The 18,739-nt window shown below is 43.5% G+C and overlaps 1 pseudogene; it reads right to left on the bottom strand.

Annotated features, from left to right (window-relative positions):
- LOC138167771 (zinc finger protein 850-like) overlaps positions 1-17,522 on the bottom strand; it is a 56,275-nt pseudogene extending 38,753 nt beyond the window's left edge.
- Between the last annotated feature and the right edge of the window lie 1,217 nt (positions 17,523-18,739).

Here is an 18,739-nt window from a genome sequence, read left to right on the forward strand (position 1 = left end):
TTTGTTAAGGGATGAGGTGATGGTGGAGAAGTCCCATCTATGGTTCCCTGGTTAAACATTCTGGTCATGCTGCCCTCCAACTGGTTAGCTATTGTGGTCCTGTCTGGTTAAGACAGGTAGTTAGGTATTGCTTGGTAGAAAGGGAATCCTTCCCCGCCCATTATGTTCTTGGGTTCATCAGATTCTGGGCCCCTGCATTCAGTTCTGTTTTTTCTCATCTCATTGGTTCCCCTTCATCTCTCATCACTTGGGGCAGAGTGGAACCTGGGGAACCACATCCAGTGTATAGCATACAAACCCAATGACTCCAGCAAGGTGACCGGGAAGCCCCAGGCAAGCGGGCCTCTGAGTAACTGCCCAGAGCCCGTGTCTGAGGTCAGAGGAGGAAAGGGGCCTCCCCCCCAGGGGGCAGGGTTATCTCCCCTAGCCGATGTGCCCCTGGGGTTGGATTCCCCACTCTCTTCTCTCTCTTTCTAAGTGAGGATTTATCTACAGGGAGAGAGAGGGTTAGTCTCCCCTCTGGTGTAAAGACAAAATGCGCCAGTAAAACCCCAGAAGGAAGGCAGATGAGAAGGCCTCTCCTAGGGCAGACATCCTGGTCATTCTGTTCTGACTCAACCCCTTGGCCCCCTCTCTTCCAAGACCTGCACTGTCCTAGGGGCCACTGGGGGGACCTTATCCTGCCCATGGACCTCAGATAGGGTAGTGGATTTGGGAAAAGGCACCATAACCCACTCCTTCCTGGTTATGCCTGTCTGCCCTTACCCTCTCCTAGTCTGGGACCTGTTACCAAAGCTTCACGCTACTATTTCCTTCAGTCCAGGCCCCTCTGCCTCTCTGGCAATTTCCTCTCTGCACACCCCACCCCCAGCTTCCATCTTGGTCATCATGCCCCTAGCTTTTGGGTTCCTCCTCCATGAAACCACCTCCCTCTCTAACGCATCCCCTTTGTTAGCAAGCCTCCTTGAATCCCACACTGGGGTGTCTGGCCTGACCTCTCATCATCCTCTGGTGGTTGTGCAGCAGCTTGCCACTGCATCCCCTGCCTCAGTCCGCCAATATCCCATGTCCTCTGAGGCCCATCCCGGCTGCGGGAGGCAGGCATTCTAGTGCCCTGCCAAGCCTCATGGAACACCCCCCTTTACCCATTCAAAAACCCAGCGCCTCTGACTTTAGGCCCATTCAGTATCTGCGGGAGGTGAAAAAGTGGATAGAGACCATTTACCCAACTGTTCCAAATCCCTATACTCTCCTCAGCCTCCTTCACCCTTGACATTGTGTCATTGTGTTCCTCGGACCTGAGCTTAACTTCTGACTGCTTGTATGCAGGAACACCTTTGTGCTGACAGCCCCCATGTTAGTCCCTATCCTAGTTGGCCTTGGCATGGCAGGATCGGCAGCAGTGGGTACCACAGCCCTAGTGCAAGAGAACAGTCCCCTGGACTCAGTAGAGTCCAAGTTTCAACTATGAACAAGAAAAAGGGGGGAGTGAAGTGCCCACCAGAAATTATACACCAAATCCCCCTAAACCTGCCAGAAGGGGCCCCTACCAGGGTCCCTGGAAATCACCTAATAGGCCACAATAGTGAAGGAACTTTTCACCTGTGTTGCTAGAAAACATGCCCCAGATACAGGTCTGTTTATGTTTGTATCCAGGGCTTTGCTAAGTAATCAAGGCTTCACTAGAAATAGCATTAACGGCATTACACCCCCCTTGGAACCACACTCTGTTGTTAGTAACACCTAACTCTGTATAACTGTATCTTACAGAAGACTCGGGGCTGTCTTCCCTACTGGGGAGGCAGTCACCGCCAATTAATAAACACTCCTATTAAATTATCATTGGCTTGGCTGTCATGTCCATTTCAGGACAATCCCCCTTCCACCCTAGAAGCAGCTCAAACCTAAAAGTAAGGTAAGGATGAGCAATAAAGAAAAAAGAAACTGACCATTAAGCTATTTTGCTGACAAGGAAAATCAAGACAATCTCAGGAGAGCACAACAATGTCAAAACACCTAAAAAGGAAGCCCTAGAGAGAAATGGAAATTGGACTCAAGCCCAGAAAGAATTCATAGAAGAGCTTAAAAAAAGGGGGGGGGGTGAAAAAGTAAATAAGGGAGGTAAAAGAAAATTGGGGAAATTAATGAGATTGATGCAACAGAATAATTTAGAAAGAGGCCATCGGCTTGGAAAAAAGAAAAAAACTCCTTAAAAAAGGGAAATGGACAAATAGAAAAGGAGGTGCAAAAATCCAGTGAAGAAAAGAAGTTCTTAAAAAGTAGAATGGATCAAATGGAAAAGGAGGTATAGGAGCTAACTGAAGAAAATGATTCCTTAAAAATTAGAAACGGGAAAGTAGAAGCTAATAACTTTATGAGGCATCAAGAATCAATCAAAACTGAAGGGATTAAAAAAAAAGAAAATGTGAAAAATCTCATTGGAAAAACAACTGACCTGGAAAATAGACCCAGGAGAGATAATCAAAGAATCATTGGAATATTTGAAAGTCCTAATTAAAAGGAAGACCTAAACATCATACTTCAAGAAGTTATCAAAGAAAACTTCCTGATATCCTAGAACCAGAGTGTAAAACAGACATTGAAAGACTCCACCAATCACCTCCTGAAAGAGATCCCAAAATGAAAGCACCCAGGAATGTTATTGTCAAATTCCACAACTCCCAGGTCAAGGGGGAAAATGCAAGTAGCCATAAATAAATGATTCAGATATCAGGGAGCCACAGTCAGGACTACATAGCACTTAGTTCCAGTGTTAAAGGATCAAAGGTCAAGGAGCATGAAATTCTGGAAGGCAAAGGAGCTAAGATTACAACCAAGAATCTCCTACTGGGTAAAATGGAGCATAATTTTTCAAGGGGAAAAAAAGAGTCATTTGATGAATAGAATAGAAGACCTCCAACCTTTTCTGAAGAAAAAAATCAGTGTTGAACAACAAAAAAATTAATTTTTCAATATCAAGACTCAAGAAAAAGAAAAAAAAAGAAAAGAAAGAAAATGAGGGGATTCAATGGGGCTAAACTGTTTACATCACTATATGGGAAGATAATACTTGTAATTCTTTTTGTTCCAATTTTTTGACATTTTTGTTTAAAATTTTGAGCTGCAAATTCTCTCTCCCCCCTCTCTGAGATGGTAAGCAATCAGATATTGGTTCTTGTAGTGGTAATGTGACTTTAAAGACCTTCCCTGCCCCTTAATAAGCCACATGTAATCACAAGGAGCACATGGTGAGAGGAACTTGCTGAGTGGGTGGAGCAAAGCCCAGAGGAAGCTGGGAGTCAGAGCAGGTTGCAAGGAAGGAGGAGAGGACATAGGAAATATGGATGTATTGATAATGTTATTCTCTTCTGAATTTGTGTTTTGATCTTCCTTGTTCCCACAGAAAGAATCTATGGTCATTGTTCATTTCTGGTTTTTGTTAATGGTGTTTGCCTATTTGCTGGCTTTTAAAGTTGAGCTCTCCTTCTGGAGCACAGGAGGCAATGTTTTGAGCTTCTTGTGCTGAGAGCCAAGGACCTGGTCACTGATTTTGTGTGCTGGAGCCTCAGGTGCTGGCAGTTGGAGGCTACAGGGGTCTGGCAGCTTACCTGGTGCTGAGCTGGGGTCTTAGTGGTGGTGGCTGGCATGTGCTGAGCCTGGATGGTGGGGTTTTCTGCATTTCCTTGGTGCTATAATGAAGTTCTCGCCTTGGGGTTGAAGGTGGGTCTTGCCCCTGGAGGATGCCTGCCCACCTGGAATTGTGCTTCTTAGAGTTGCACTGATGTACAGAGAGGTCAGGCTGCTGGAGAAAGCCTGCCCTCTGGTGCACATGGTGGTTTTCCAAGCTAGAGTCTACTGGTTCCCCTGCCTGTACCAAGGCACAAGGGGAGTCCTGGTCTTGGCCCTTGCCTGTTCCCCCACCCAGGGGCTCAGAATCTCCCACTGGTTGGCTGAGTTACTGGGATACCACCCATCCTGTCCTGTTCCCCTTCCACCAGAGTCTGCACCCTCAAGTCTTCCAGGCTAATGACTGCTGTCCACCTTCTTCCTGCTGGCCTTGCCATTCCAGGATGTTTTCTGGGGTGACATTTTCTGGGTTTTTAGAGGTCAATGAGCGAGAATACGAGCAACTTGCTACTTACTTTGCCATTCTGGCACCTGAAGGTGCTATTTGAAATGGAGAAATTTTGAATGCTTGGATAAGTTCACCTACCTTGTTCATGCACTTTCCAGGGGTGTGCACATTGATAGAGTCTGCACATGCATTCCCACACCTAGCTCAGTGCTTGGGAGACCCTGAAGGTCTCCTGAAGTGGGGGAGAGAAGTATTTGACTGCCAAACCGAAGGTCTAGAGAGTGACTGAACTCATTGCTATGTGCCTGGGAAACCTAGACAGTATACCAGGGCTGTGTCAGGAAATGGAATTGCTTCCATTTGAATTGTCTGACAAAGATTCTGAAAATCACCTGGCAGCATGTGGTACCAGACACTGAGGTGCTTACTGAACCTAAACTGCCAAGCATTCAAACCCTGCTGCAGAGAGTGCAGCTCTGATGGACAGGCCATGTTGTGGGAATGCCAAATGCATGCTTGCCACCAAGTCTTGTTTTCTGAAGAACTCGCACAGGGAAAGCACTCACATGGTGGTCAGAAGGAGTGACACAACAGCGAGTAAGAGCACCGGCTCCACTGTCGGGATGACTTGTGGATCGAATCCGGGCTCAGACACTCAGCACCACACCCAGAAATAACTGGCCGTGTAACCTTGAGCAAGTTACTTAACCCCGATTTCTTTAAAAAAAAAAAAAAAAGGAGTGACACAAGGACACTCTCAAGGTCGCTCTTGAGAACTTTGGAATTGATTGTGAGACATGGAAGACACAGGCACAGGATGGGTCAGCATGGTGTGCCCACATCAGACAAGGTGCTGTTTTCTAAGAGCAAAAGAGAGTTTAAGTAGCCCCCCCCCCAAAAAAACCCAACAAACAAACCATGCAAGGTGTGCAGATTTAGAGAATCCACCCCAAACGTTCAGATGGACTATTTGTGCCTGACCTGTGGCAGAACATTCTGCATTCATATTGGTTTCATTGGCCAGTCAGATGCAGTGAGACCTGACTAGCATACTGAAGTCAGTTTGATTCTCTTTGAGAATGAAGGACGATCACCAAACAGCCAGTGAGAAAAAGAGGATTCCACGTGACATGGTTTCTACTGTTTATTGTTCGACTTCGTTCTCATGAGATTAAAGTCAATATGGCACTTTTGCATCTGTCCTGATTCCCTCTGATCTTCCTCACGTTTGTCACTTTGGGGACTTCAGATATTGATCAACAGTGAGTTAATTAAGGCATCTACTAATTATAAATGAATTTGAGCATACATTTTTTGCCTTTTTAAATTGAATTGTTGAATTTATATGTATTTTCTCCCCCCCCCCACCCCCCGCTGCCATTTTCCCCAGAATTTGAAGCTAATATGTCATCAGGGAAAGTAAATTTCCCCAAATATGTGTCATTTACATAAATGAAATGATGCAGAGGCAAGAGAGTGGAGTAAAAGCAGGAACTTGCTTGAGATCATGCCCCAACAACCTCTGATACCTGTAAAAAATCACTAAACAAACTTTAGAGCTACAAAACCCACAACATGACAGACTGCAATGCATCTCCAGCTGAAGTCAGCCTGGCAAACTGAAAGGAAGGGTCTATTACACCAGATGGGGAGCAGAGTGCAGTCCCCCAGCACAGACCTGCCAGAGCAAACCTCAGGGGACTGAATCATTGGCAGATATGGTGGTTTCCAGACTTCTCAACCCATAAATGCCAAAGAGAAAATAAAATGTTAGTGGGGAAACTGTCAGTGGAGGGAGGGGGGGCTGTGGCAGTGGGATACTAAACGTACTAAAGTTGATCTGTTTACATTCCTACATATTAAGATGCTATTTGTAATTCATGAGACTTTTTATTTCAGTATTAGAATATTTGAAGGGAATATATATATATATGTGTGTGTGTGTGTATGTGTTTATGTATGTATGTATATGTATACATAAAGGGCACAGAGTGAGTTGAATATGAATGGATGATATCTAAAATATAAAATTAAGGGGTGAGAGGAATATATTGGGAGAAAGGGAGAGAGAGAATAGAGTAAATTATCTCACATAAAAGAGGCAAGAGAAAACTGTTACAATGGAGAGGAAGAGCAGGGAGGTGAAAGGGAATGAGTCAACTTTACTCTCATTGGATTTGGCATAAGGAGGGAATAACACACACACTCAATGGAGTATCTTACTGTACAGGAAAGTAGGGGCAAATGGTATTATGTGGGGAAGGGGGGGATAATAGAAGGGTGGGAAGATTGAGAGTAGTCAGAAGCAAATACTTTTGAAAAGGGACAGGGTCAGGGCAGCTAGGTGGTGCAGTGAATAAAGCACCAGCCCTGAAGTCAGGAGGACCTGAGTTCAAACTCGGCCTCAGACACAACACATTTACTAGCCATGTGACTTTGGGCAAGCCAGTTAACCTCAACTGCCCTCTAAAAAAAAAAAGAAAAGAAAAAAAAAGAAATGGGAAAGGGTCAAAGGAGAAAATAGAATAAATGGGGGCAGGACAGAACAAAAGGACATATAGTTAGTCTTTCACAATATGACTACTATGGAAATGTTTTCCACAACTACACATGTATAGCTTATATTTAATCACTTGCCTTAGTGGGAATGGGTGAGGAGGGAAGAAGGGAGATAATCTGGAACTCAAGGTTTTAAAAACAAATATTAAAAAAATTGTTTTTACATACAACCAGGAAAAAGATATACAGGCAATGGAGTATAGAAATCCATCTTGCCTTACAAGAAGGTAGGGGGGAAGGGGCTAAGGTAGGGTACAGGGGGATATTAAAGGGTAGATTGGCAGAAGGGTTAATCAGTATGGTTGCCATCTTGGATTGTGGGGGAGGGGAGAAAATTTGGAACTGAAGACCTTGTGGAAGTGAATGTTGAAAACTAAAATAAATAAAATATTTTTTAAAAGATGATGATGGGGAGGGTTGGAACAGAACCTGGGAAGACTTGTGTCAACTATTATAAAGAGAAGTGAGCAGAAGCAGAATGCCTTACAAATAAAAGCAATATTGCATTGAAAACTTAAGAACTCTGATCAATGCAATAACCAACATTTGTGCAGAGGAAAAAAGATGGAATATGTCACCCAAGTCCTGACAGAAGTGAAGGACTCAGAGTGTAGGATTACATAGCATTTTTTCTTTGACATGGACAATGCATGAACACTGTCCCTCAATAAATGTTTGTGAATTCCCTCTAATATTGGTGACTTCATTTTCTTATCACCTTTACCAATCTGAAAATCTTCCTAATCATTAGTGATGTGAATTAGTGGTTACAGATGGGGGCCATATTTTTTTTCAAATATGGTCATTGAAAGTGTTAATTTCTTCTTCTGAAAACTGTCTATTCATAAGTTCTGAGCAGATATCTACTGGGGAATGGTTCATTTTTATATGTTTGTATCCATTCCTTGAATACTTGGAAATGAGACCATTATTGGAGAAACTCACAGCAAATCATGTCCCCACCTAATTGCTTCCCTTTTACCTTTTGGATGCATCAGTTTCTTTGTGTGATAAAAATTCCCCATTTTATTCCACATGCTCTCCTCCACCCCTTCTCTGGGGATGCACTTTTCCCTACTCCATAATTTGAAAATGAACCTTCATCATGGTTCCTCTCATTTGTTGGATGTGACATTTCATATCTCAGGCATGTATCCATTTGAAACTAATCCTGGTCTACACTATGAGATGTTAGTCTATACTGAGTTTCTGCCAGATTGCTTGCCAGTTTTCTCAGTATTTTGTAGTGATTAGTAAATCTAGTACTAGCAGGGGAGATCTTGGGATACTGATTTTCTTTTCAATATTACTTATCTGATTTGTAAGGGATCTCTACTTTTCAATAGCACAGGACAATTCCAATGATGACAGCTGTTATTGTTTCAGACGTGGTCCTTCTTGGTCTCCTTTCTAGAATACCAGAGGTGGCTTTGGAAAGAGACATAAATGTACTTTTGATGAGAACACCAATTTTGAATTGGAAGGGATGACAGAAGGCATTGAGTCCAACCTCTCCATTTTAAATTACATAATATTTGTAACATTTTAAGTTCTGAACTATCTCCCTTTCTCCATACAATGCCTATTTCTTTTTCTTTTTAGTTTTCATAAGATTTTGAGGCACAATTTTTTTCTCCCTTCCTCTACCTCATTCCCCCTCCCACAGGCAGCAACTAAACTGACAGAAGTTGTAGATATACAGTCATATAAACACATTTCCACATTAGTCATGTTCTGAAAGAAGAAACAGAACAAAAGGGAAAGACCATTAAAAAAAAAAAGTGAAAACCGTATGCTTCTATCTGCATTTAGACATCGTACTTCTTTCCCCGGATGTGAATGGCATTTTCTATCATGAGGCTTTTGGACTTGTCTAGGATCATTGTGTTGCTGAGAAGAGTCAAGTCTATCCTAGCTGATCATCACAACACATTACTATTACTGTGTACAATGTCCTCCTGGCTCTTCTCAATTCCCTTTCATCAGTTGATGCCATGCTTTCCAGGTTTTTCTGAAATCTGCCTGCTCATCATTTCTTATAGCACAATAGAATTGTATTACATTCATATATGAAGTGTTCAGTCATTTCCCAAATAATGAACATTCTCTCAATTTCCCAATTTTTGCCACCATGAAAAGAGTTGCTATAAATATTTTTATGCATGTAGGTCCTTTTCCCCTTTTTATGATCTCTTTGGGATAGAGACCAACTAGTGGTATTGCTGTACCAAAGGGCATGTGTAGTTTAATTGCCTTTTGGGCATAGCTCCAAATTGCTGTCCATAATGTTTGGATCAATTCACAACTCCACCAACAAAGCATCAGTATCACCATTTTCCCACATCTTCTCCAACATCCATCATTTTCCTTTTCTGTCACATTAGTCAATCTGATACAACTTCCTTTGTAAGAGATGAGTAAATAGAGGCACAGAGAGTTTATTCCTCACCCAGAGTTACACAGTGTTAGAGAATCTGAGACAAGATGGGGAGGCAAGCCTCCCCAACTTCAAACTCTTCTCCCTGCCCATTACAACATACTGCTTTCACCTACACCCTTTTGAATATCAATTTGAAGAAAGAAAAGGTGACTAAACTACCCACACCTTTTAGAACACGCACTTTGTTATGCTACTTATGACTGAGGGACAAAGAACAGTAGTGGGCTCACAAGTGGTTCATTTTACAAAGTGATTTAATGCTTGCAAAGCAATTGACCAATACCGTCTCATTTGACCGTCTCCTCGCCCCTGGCAGATAGGCGTTATTATTATTATTCCCATTCTTCAGATGGGGAAACTCATCCAGGAATTGGGTAACTGCCTTGTCCAGGGACACGTAGCCAGCAACCATCGGAGACTGAATTTGATCTGAGGTCCTGTGTACTCAGAGACAATCTTCTAGCCATTCTGCCACCCAGCACATTAAGACATCATTACAAAATTAATGTCCAGCTGAGAATAAAATATCTATATTAGGGCTTTTTGTACCAGCCAACATCATGAGACAAAGTAGGTACCAATAAAGTGGGGAATGGTGGAAGAATACCATGAAATGTTTCAGGTAGTCAGGAGAAAACCTTAGGATTTCAGAGAAAAATGTGATCCTAAGGGTGGCTAGAGAATAGAGCACTGGCCCTGAAGTCAGGAGGACCTGAGTTCAAATCCAGCCTCAGACACTTGATACACTTACTAGCCATATGACCTTGGGCAAGTTACTTAACTCCAATTGCCCTCCAAAAAGCAAAAAAAAAAAAAAGAAAAAGAAAGAAAAATGCAATCCATTCCAGGGTTCCATCCCCAGTATAAAATATGTGATGTCTCATGAGGACTTTGCTGCACGCAGAGACCTTCTCTCGCTAATTAGTCATATCAGTTTTATTTCCAGCAAGATTTTTCCAGTGTAGATGCATGAATGAGCTCCAGGTGAAGGCCTTTTAACAATCCTTGCTTTTATAAAGCTTCTGTTCATTGTGACTATTGTGTTGTCTAGTGACCTCCATCTTCCAGGGAAAGGCAGGACCTCACTGAACACATTTAAGACTTCTCTCCACTATGAATCCTTGACATAAATGAAGAGATGTTCTCTGAATAACAGCCTTCCCTCATGGAGTCCCTATAGAGCTTGTTCCCATGATGAATTCTCTGATGTATCTTAACAGACTCTGTAATTCATGTGGATGTTTTTCCACATTCATGACAGAAATAGGATTTCTATGTCCTGTGAATTCTCTGATGAGAAGTAAGGTATGACTTTAGCCTGACTGATTTTCCATACAGATTATATTAGTAAGGCACATTCTCTAGTGTGGATTCTCTAATGTTTAGGAAGGTAAGCATGTGCATGAGAAGTTTCACCACACTCTAAACACTCATGAGTTTTTTCTCCAGTGTGGTCTCTCTGATGAAGAGTAAGGTCAGAGCAATATTTCAAAGCCTTTCAACATTGATTATATTCAAAAGGTAGAGTCTCTTCTTGCCTTTTTTTTGGAGGGCAATTGGGGTTAAGTGACTTGCCCAAGGTCACACGGCTAGTTTTTGTGTTAAGTGTCTGAGGCTGGATTTGAACTCAGGTCCTCCTGACTCCAGGGCAGGTGCTCTATTCACTGTGCCACCTAGCTGCCCCTTATGATTTTCAAGACTGAAGGTCTTTATGAAATCCTTTCTACATTTATCACATTCAAAAGGTTTCTCTCCACTGTGGATTTTCTGATGTGTAGCAAGACTGGAGCTGCATCTGAAAGCCTTCCCACATTGATTACATTGATAAGGTTTCTCACCAGTGTGAATTCTCTGATGTACGGCAAGACTGGCCCTCTGTGAGAAAGCCTTTCCACATTGATCACATTCATAAGGTTTCTCTCCAGTGTGGATTCTCTGATGTAGAGAAAAATGGGTCCTCTGTTTGAAAGCCTTTCCACATTGATTACATTCATAAGGTTTCTCCCCAATGTGGATCCTCTGGTGTCTAGCAAAATGGGCCCACTGTTTGAAAGCCTTTCCACACTGATCACATTCATAAGATTTCTCTCCAGTGTGGCTTCTCAAATGTACAGCAAGACTGAAGCTCCATCTGAAAGCCTTTTCACACTGGTTACATTCATAAGGTTTCTCTCCAGTGTGGATTCTCTGATGTGCAACAAGATTAGTACTGCACCTGAAAGCCTTTTCACATTTATTACATTCATAAGGTTTCTCTCCAGTGTGGATTCTCTTATGTGTAGCAAGACTGGAGCTCTGTGTGAAAGTCTTTCCACAATGATCACATTCATAAGGTTTCTCTCCAGTGTGGATTCTCAGATGTAGAGCAAGGTGGCTTTTATGTCTGAAAGCCTTTCCACAGTGAATACATTCATAAGGTTTCTCTCCAGTGTGGATTCTCTGATGTTCAGCAAGGTTGGAGCTCTGTCTGAAAGCCTTTCCACACTGATTGCATTCATAAGGTTTCTCTCCAGTGTGGACTCTCTGATGTTTAGCAAGATGGCTTTTATATCTGTAAGCTTTTCCACATTGATTACATTCATAAGGTTTCTTATCAGTGTGAATTCTCTGATGTAAAAGCAAGGATGAGTGTTCACTAAAAGCTTTACCACATTCATGGCACTCATGTGCTTCCTCTCCAGTCTGAATTTTATGATGGTAAATAAGGGACGACTGTTGACTGAAGTCTTTCCCACAATGATGACAATCATAAGGTTTCTCTGCAAGGATTCTATGAAATATAGCGTGGATTTGTCTCCTAGCGTGGCCACAGGGACCATCACTCATGAAGCTTTGCTTCTGAGTTTCTTTCACAGAAATGCTTAGCTTTCCAGTAGGCTCTTTCATTTCAGGTGTAACATCTCCTACAAAAAACAAGTAACAAAACATATATAGAGAGCCACATGTACACACATGTATAATTGTATACCAGCACAGAAAATAACTGATTTGCATCCTTTTCCCCCAGACCAACAGAAAAGTCTTCAAGCTCAATAGACAGAATCAATCATTCAAAAATGCCATTAGCTCCCATCTGCTGGATGATTTGATTGACAGAGAGCTTAAGGCTCAATTACATTGGATCATCACAACACACCTGTGAGACTGGCAGGCCCATCCCTCCATTACATTCACAGCTCAGGCTGTGAGCTCAGAATGGCTGAGGGAGCTGACCAGCATCCCTGAAGCTGAGACTAGAACTCCAACCCTGTGACTGGGCATGCTCTGTCCATGGAACGAGAGGATGCGTCTGCCTTGCACTTTCTTTCTTCTTTTTTTAAGAAAAAAAAATTTATTCTATGTTGATGTGTTCCCTCCCTCTCTTTGAGTCTTTCTATTCCATGAGACACAGTGATATTGAAATTAGGTCAATTAATTACCCTGCAGTGGGGCTTTAAGTACAAGGGAAAAGATTCCATCAGTGGGACAAACTTCACTGTTGCCACTTTCCAAAGGAGCTCTGGAAGCAAACCCACAGTATCTCTGAGGTGTTCTTGCATTTTTATCAGTTTTAATTTGATTTTGACTCTTTGCTCCCTAATTCTGCTCTCCTTAAAACCACTGTTAGCCTCACGCCTTGTATTCCCTTATTTCCCATTGCATTAATGGTAATTCGATTCCCAAAATACTCTTTTTTCTCTGGATCAGCGAAGATTGATGTTCCCAATCTGTTGCTTCTTCTGAAAACACCTCCATGTCTGTATGCCAGATTGGGAGCTCCTTCACAGCAGGGACTGCCTCATCCCTTCCCAGGTACCCCCAAGGCTTAGCATAGCACCAAGAAAAGTGGAGGTGCTTAATCCAAGCTTGGTGACTGAGTGACTGGGCCCAGGGCTGACCCCAGGCCCCAGGCTCTGCCTCAGTCCTTCTATTCTGGTCTCTGTCTTAGCTGCCAAAGGCTGCTTCTGACCTTACCCTTGCTCGTGTCTCTTTCTTACCCATTATCCTCTATATTGAGTGACCTTTGTCTGGTTCTAACACTCATGATACCTGACCAGACCCATGGTGAACATCACAAATGCTTCATTCTAGGCTCCTGAAGCATCTCATACTATGGACACCTGGGACTTTCTACCTTGGTTTCCTCAGACTGCGAGTGGCTGTCACCTCAATGAATCTGGTCAATGATTTTTCCAAGAATGGGCCAAAGATGGATCTTCAGGGATGAGGGGAGGGACAGAGACTGATGATTTTTGTAAAGCAGAGCCTTGGATTAATTCTAAGTAAGGCCCCAACCTTTGCTACCACTTGGATGCTGCTAATGGAGAGTGAGAAAATCATAAAACCAGGCTGCTTCGGTTCACAACACATTTAGGCCACATGATCTCACTGTGACCCTCAGTGTGGCAAGGCTATCCTTTGACATCTCCCTAGCTGAAACCCTTGGGGCAGCTAGGTGGTGCAGCAGATAGAGTACTGGTCAGGAAGACTCAAGTTCAAATCCAGCCTCACTTACTGAGTGACCCTGGATAAGTCACTTAGGCCTGCGAACTGAGTTTCCTCACCTGTAAAATGAGGTTGAAAAGGAAATGGCAAACCACTCCAGTAGCTTTGTCAAGAAAACCCCAAAGGGAGGGGGGGGGTATCCAGGTAGCACAGCGAGTAAGAGCACTGGCCCCAGAGTCGGGATGACCTGGGATCGAATCCGGGCTCAGACACTTAGCACCACACCCAGAAAGACCTGGCTGTGTAACCTTGAGCAAGTTACTTAACCCCGATTGCTTAGGGACGGCCAGGTGGCTCAGCGATTAACAGCACTGGCCCCAGTGTCGGGATGACCTGGGGATCGAATCCGGGCTCAGACACTTAGCACCACACCCAGAAACACCTGGCCGTGTAACCTTGAGCAAGTTACTTAACCCCAATTGCTCAATAAAAAAAAAAAAAAGAAAACCTCAAAGGGGATCATGAAGAGTCAGCAAAGAATGGAATGAAAGAACAATGACATGACTGACTCCCTATCATTCACCAGAGCAGCTTTCCCAATTCTCATTCCTGCCCAACCCTCCCATATAGCTTGCTCCCACTGTCCACCCCCACTTCTCAGCAAAGAAATTCCCCTTATATTTCATTGAAAAAATTGGCTATTTATCAAGAGCTCTCTTATTCTCCTCACCTCCCATAAAACAGGTGCCTTCTTTTCCTTTTTGACCCCGGTGTCAGATGAAAGCCTCCTCCCTCTGCTAGCTAAAGCAAACTCCCTTAACTGTGAAAACACTCCCCATTCTGGATCGTCATCTTCCTCAGCATACTGAATCTCCAGTATTCCCCCCACCCTTTCTTCTTTTTACTGCTTTTCAGTCTCTCCTTCCCTACTGCCACAAACAAAACCATTTCTCTCTAATCCTTAAAACATGGTCACTTAATTTGACCCTAAGAGATATTTTCCAATATCTTTCTTCCATTTCATGGCTGGACAACTGGAGATGCCCATTGACAACTTGTGTCCGACTCTTTCCTTTGCTTTCTCTGAAATTCTCTGCAGTCTAGACCACAATTTCATGGTTCAATGGAAACCTCCCTCCAAAATGACCAAAAGTCTCAGTCGCTCTATCCACGGGCCGTCTCTCCATCCTCATCCTTCTGAATCCTCTGCAGACTGGGACACAGTCACTCGCCCTGTTCCCTCTGAGTTTTCGTGATGCTCTTCCTGTGCTTCTCCAAATTAAACTCATTCTCTTTCCCCCAGCCCTCCCCGCTTCCTACTTTCCTAATGACCTCCAAGGCATCCCTTCAATATCATAGGCTGATAGGAAAAAGAACCACACATTCCTCACTAACTCTCACACATTCCTGCTCTTGACCCCCATATTCAATCTGCTGCAAAGGCCTGTGATTCCACCTTGGAACATCTCTCCGATATACCGCCTTCTCTCCCAACACTGCCGCTGTCTTGGTTTAGACCCTGATCACTTCACCCCTGAGGTACTGTAAGAACCTGCTGGTTGGTTCAGGGACGTCAAGTTTCCCCTCACTCCAGTCATTGCTTCATCCATGTATCAAATTTTATTTTTCCTAAAATTCCTGACTGACCAGTCATCATGTGCTCAACAACCTCCTGTAGCTCCCTAGCAAAGGATCAAATATAAAATCCTCTCTGGGATCGTTAATCACTTTATCACCTAGCCCTCTCCTAGTCTTCCGGTCTTCTTTCACCTTATTTCCCCTCCACATCTGCCATCACTCAGTGGTGTGGACATTCCACCTCCTGGGCATTCCTCACCATCCCTGTGTCCAGAATACGCTCCCTGGCTTCCCCAACGCTCTAGCCAGAGCCCACCTTCACAATAAGCCCTTCCCGTCCTCCTTAGTCTCTGGGCCTCCCTCAATGAGCGCCAATGTCTGCTGTCCGTAACACGTTTCACTACATTGCTGTTGGCACGCTGTCTCCTCCTCCCACCCCTGGTCTGTGAGCTCCAGGAGAGCAGGGGATGTCCCTTGTACTTCTTATACCCTTGGTGCCTGGCCGAGTGTCTGGCACAGAGCAGGCACTTTAAAAATGTTCATTGATTTGAGGAAGGTCGAAGAAAGAGCCCACATTGGAAACCTCTAGCCCTCTCTGCACTTTAAGGGCAGTTCCTGGCCCAGATTCCAGATAATGACTTTCTACAGGATCATAGATTTATTTCTGGGGGTGAGCTTCAAGGTCATGGCATCCAACTCTCTCACTTTACAGATGAGGAAACTGAGGCTCAGTGGTTCAGTTACTTGTCCAGGATTTGAATTCAGGTCTTCCTGCCCCCAAATCTAGCATTTGCTTCATTCCACCCCTAGAAGCCTTTTATAATCCCACCTCTCACATACCTGCTTTCCCCTCACTCACCTGGGTGGCAGCCCTTCAGGCTTTCTGGCTCCAGCAGCCATGGGGCTTCCCTTTCCTCCATATAAGAGATCAGATCTTCTCTGGGAACTGGCAGCCCTGGGCATGGGGAATGAGGGATGAAGATGGAGAAAAATTTGTACTTTAGGTGTCTTTAGAGAAAAGAGTGTGCATGTAAAGCTACTCCATTTTGAGAATCACTCCATCATGTTCACACAGATCTGGCTTTTTCTCCCATTAAGGTTTGTAATGAAAGTAACCCAAAGTAGGATGGATCAGATCAGCCTTGAGCTCTGGAAAATCAGACCCTGATGAATCAGCTTTGGCCCTCTCCCCTGCCCTGCTCTTTATTTCCTCAAACCTATAAAACCTTGCAACTCTTCCTTCAGGGGGTCCTGGCCTCTTCTAGTGAGATTCTCCTACTGGTGAACTCAATGACCCTCAGTTAGGCAAAATTCGGATCCTTCACCAGTCTGTTATTCCTGCCACTGACAAGGGCTAGCAAGCAAGGAGCACAGGAGGGTTCCGAGAAGTCCTGAAGCAAGGTTTCCATAGCATTTAGTTTGGGAGCTTTGGGGAGCCATGGGGAGAAGATCATGGAGCCAACTTGGAATCAGAAAATGTGGCCTTAGTGCACCTTCTTCACAGGAGGCTGCAGTCATTGCATAGTTTCCATTATCTAGATATTAGAGGCAGCTAGAAGTGCAGTGGAGAGAGCCTTGGCCTGGAGTCACACATGCCAGGGTTTAAATCCAGCCTCAGACAATTACTAGCTGTGTGCTCCTAGACAAATCACTTTACCTCTGTTTGCTTCAGTTTTCTCAATATCAAATGGGGATAATAATATTACCTAATGACTTCATATTGTAAAGAAGCATTTAGCACAAGAGCTAGTGAACAGTAGCTGAAGAGAAATGCTTTTTCCCTTCCTTCCTTTCCCACCATCTGGGCTGGAATTTGGGGCAATGTCAAGGAAGATGAGGGACAAATGTGCCCTACCAGGCATATCTGGGAGCTTACAAACTGAGGCTTCTCACAGAGAAGAATGTCCTAAATACTTGGCCCATCCCAAAGAGGAAGGGGTGCAGGGAAAATCTGCCTGACTGGTTTTCAGAGATTTGGCAGATAAAACTCATGTCCAGGGAGAGGCTGGACTACATCATGAGGGATTACGTCCACACCTGAGATACTTCAACACTGATCTGATCTGGGACCTCAAGCTGCCTAGAATTGGCAACAGACAGCTTCAGAGCAACCAGGAGACCTCCAGGTCCTATAAACACAATGTACTGACCTTTTTATATAAAAACCAGCAAGAAGACCCTGTCTCTGGGACACAGGAGACCAGGATATTTCCCTTTCTGGTCACTGATAAATGCTCCAAAGCTACCACAGTCTAGAATGAAGCTATTCCCTCTGATAGCAGATTGAGAGTGAACAGAGGAAGTGTCCTTACCCAGGGACAGCAGGTTCTGAGCATTCTCCAGCATCACCTCCTTGTACAGCTCCTTCTGAGGAGGGTCCAGGAGGCCCCACTCCTCTGGGGTGAAGTCCACAGCCACGTCCTGGAATGTCACCAACTCCTGCATCACCAAAAGTCAAAGGATTTAGAGCTGAAAGAGCCGCCAGAATGCCTGTAGTCTAACCCTCCTCAGGTGAGAGGAGGAAACTGAAGCAGAGAAAGGGAATTTACCCAAAGGTCATACCCTTGGTGAGTGTCAGAGTCAACATTTGAAGCCAAAGTCATAAAGAGCCAAATGGACTATTGAGAACAGCATTTGATATGGTCAGCTGGAATAAAGTTGAGAAATATCTTATTATAGAAAATGTCTTTGCATGGAATCTGGGACAAACTGTGTGTTTTATCTGGGAGGTAGGAGGATCTGTGGAAGAGAGAAGATGAGGCAAAATTTCTGCTTTCTCAGAACTGACAGAAGTGATATGCGATTAAAGCAAATTGTGTGAGGAATTTGTGAGAAGCTGGCAAGGACGGTGTATTCTGGGATTAGCATGGAGGAGGATTCACATTTGATTACAGAAAGGAGAGGAATGAAAAATATCACTTTTTGTTTATTTCCTGAGAGGGTTAAACAAATTCTTATCCAAATTAATCACAAAGATAATTCCAAAGAGATATTAATTACAATCTGGACTGCACTGAGTAACATGAGCCTTTCCAGCCTAGTGAAGGTGAGTTATCACTTGTTATGTTGAGGGATTGAGGGTCCTTTGGCTTTGAGGTGTTAGGGCCAAAACATCTTATGCCTTTTCTTTATGATTGCTTTTGTTTCACAATACTATATATTCCTTATTTATAATATTTAGTTACATAGAAATAAGAATAGCTGTCATGGAGAAAAGAGGGTTCCTTAATTCATTAAAAAAAATCAGTACTTAGTGGTTTTGTCTGAGTCCATGAAACAGTCATTACCAGGTTCCCCAAGAGAAAGAAAAGATGTAAAGATACCATTCGAATTCTGGAAACCTGGGAGAACAAAAGTCAAGACAATGAGTTAAGAGGCCAACTGATGGACCATATATACAGGAGAGGTTGGGCAAATCTGAAAATATCCCAATGCTCAGGAGAGGTCATCTATATTTCCAGTCTCCTACAAGCACAATGTGTGTTTGGCCTATGTGCTTGGAATATGATGGTCTACCATTTCCATTGATTCCACGTGATTCACTTTATCAAAGATTCTGATGTTTGGGAACAATTCTCCATCATACATAGAAAACTGTCTTTTAACTTATCATTGTGATTTCTTCTTTAAACACCTGACTCATGGTCTATTTTTAATCCATA

Source organism: Petaurus breviceps, unplaced genomic scaffold (genome assembly GCF_028583685.1).
Source record: "Petaurus breviceps papuanus isolate PSGF00001 unplaced genomic scaffold, PetGlider_PUasm1.0 297, whole genome shotgun sequence".
Classification (NCBI taxonomy): domain Eukaryota; kingdom Metazoa; phylum Chordata; class Mammalia; order Diprotodontia; family Petauridae; genus Petaurus; species Petaurus breviceps.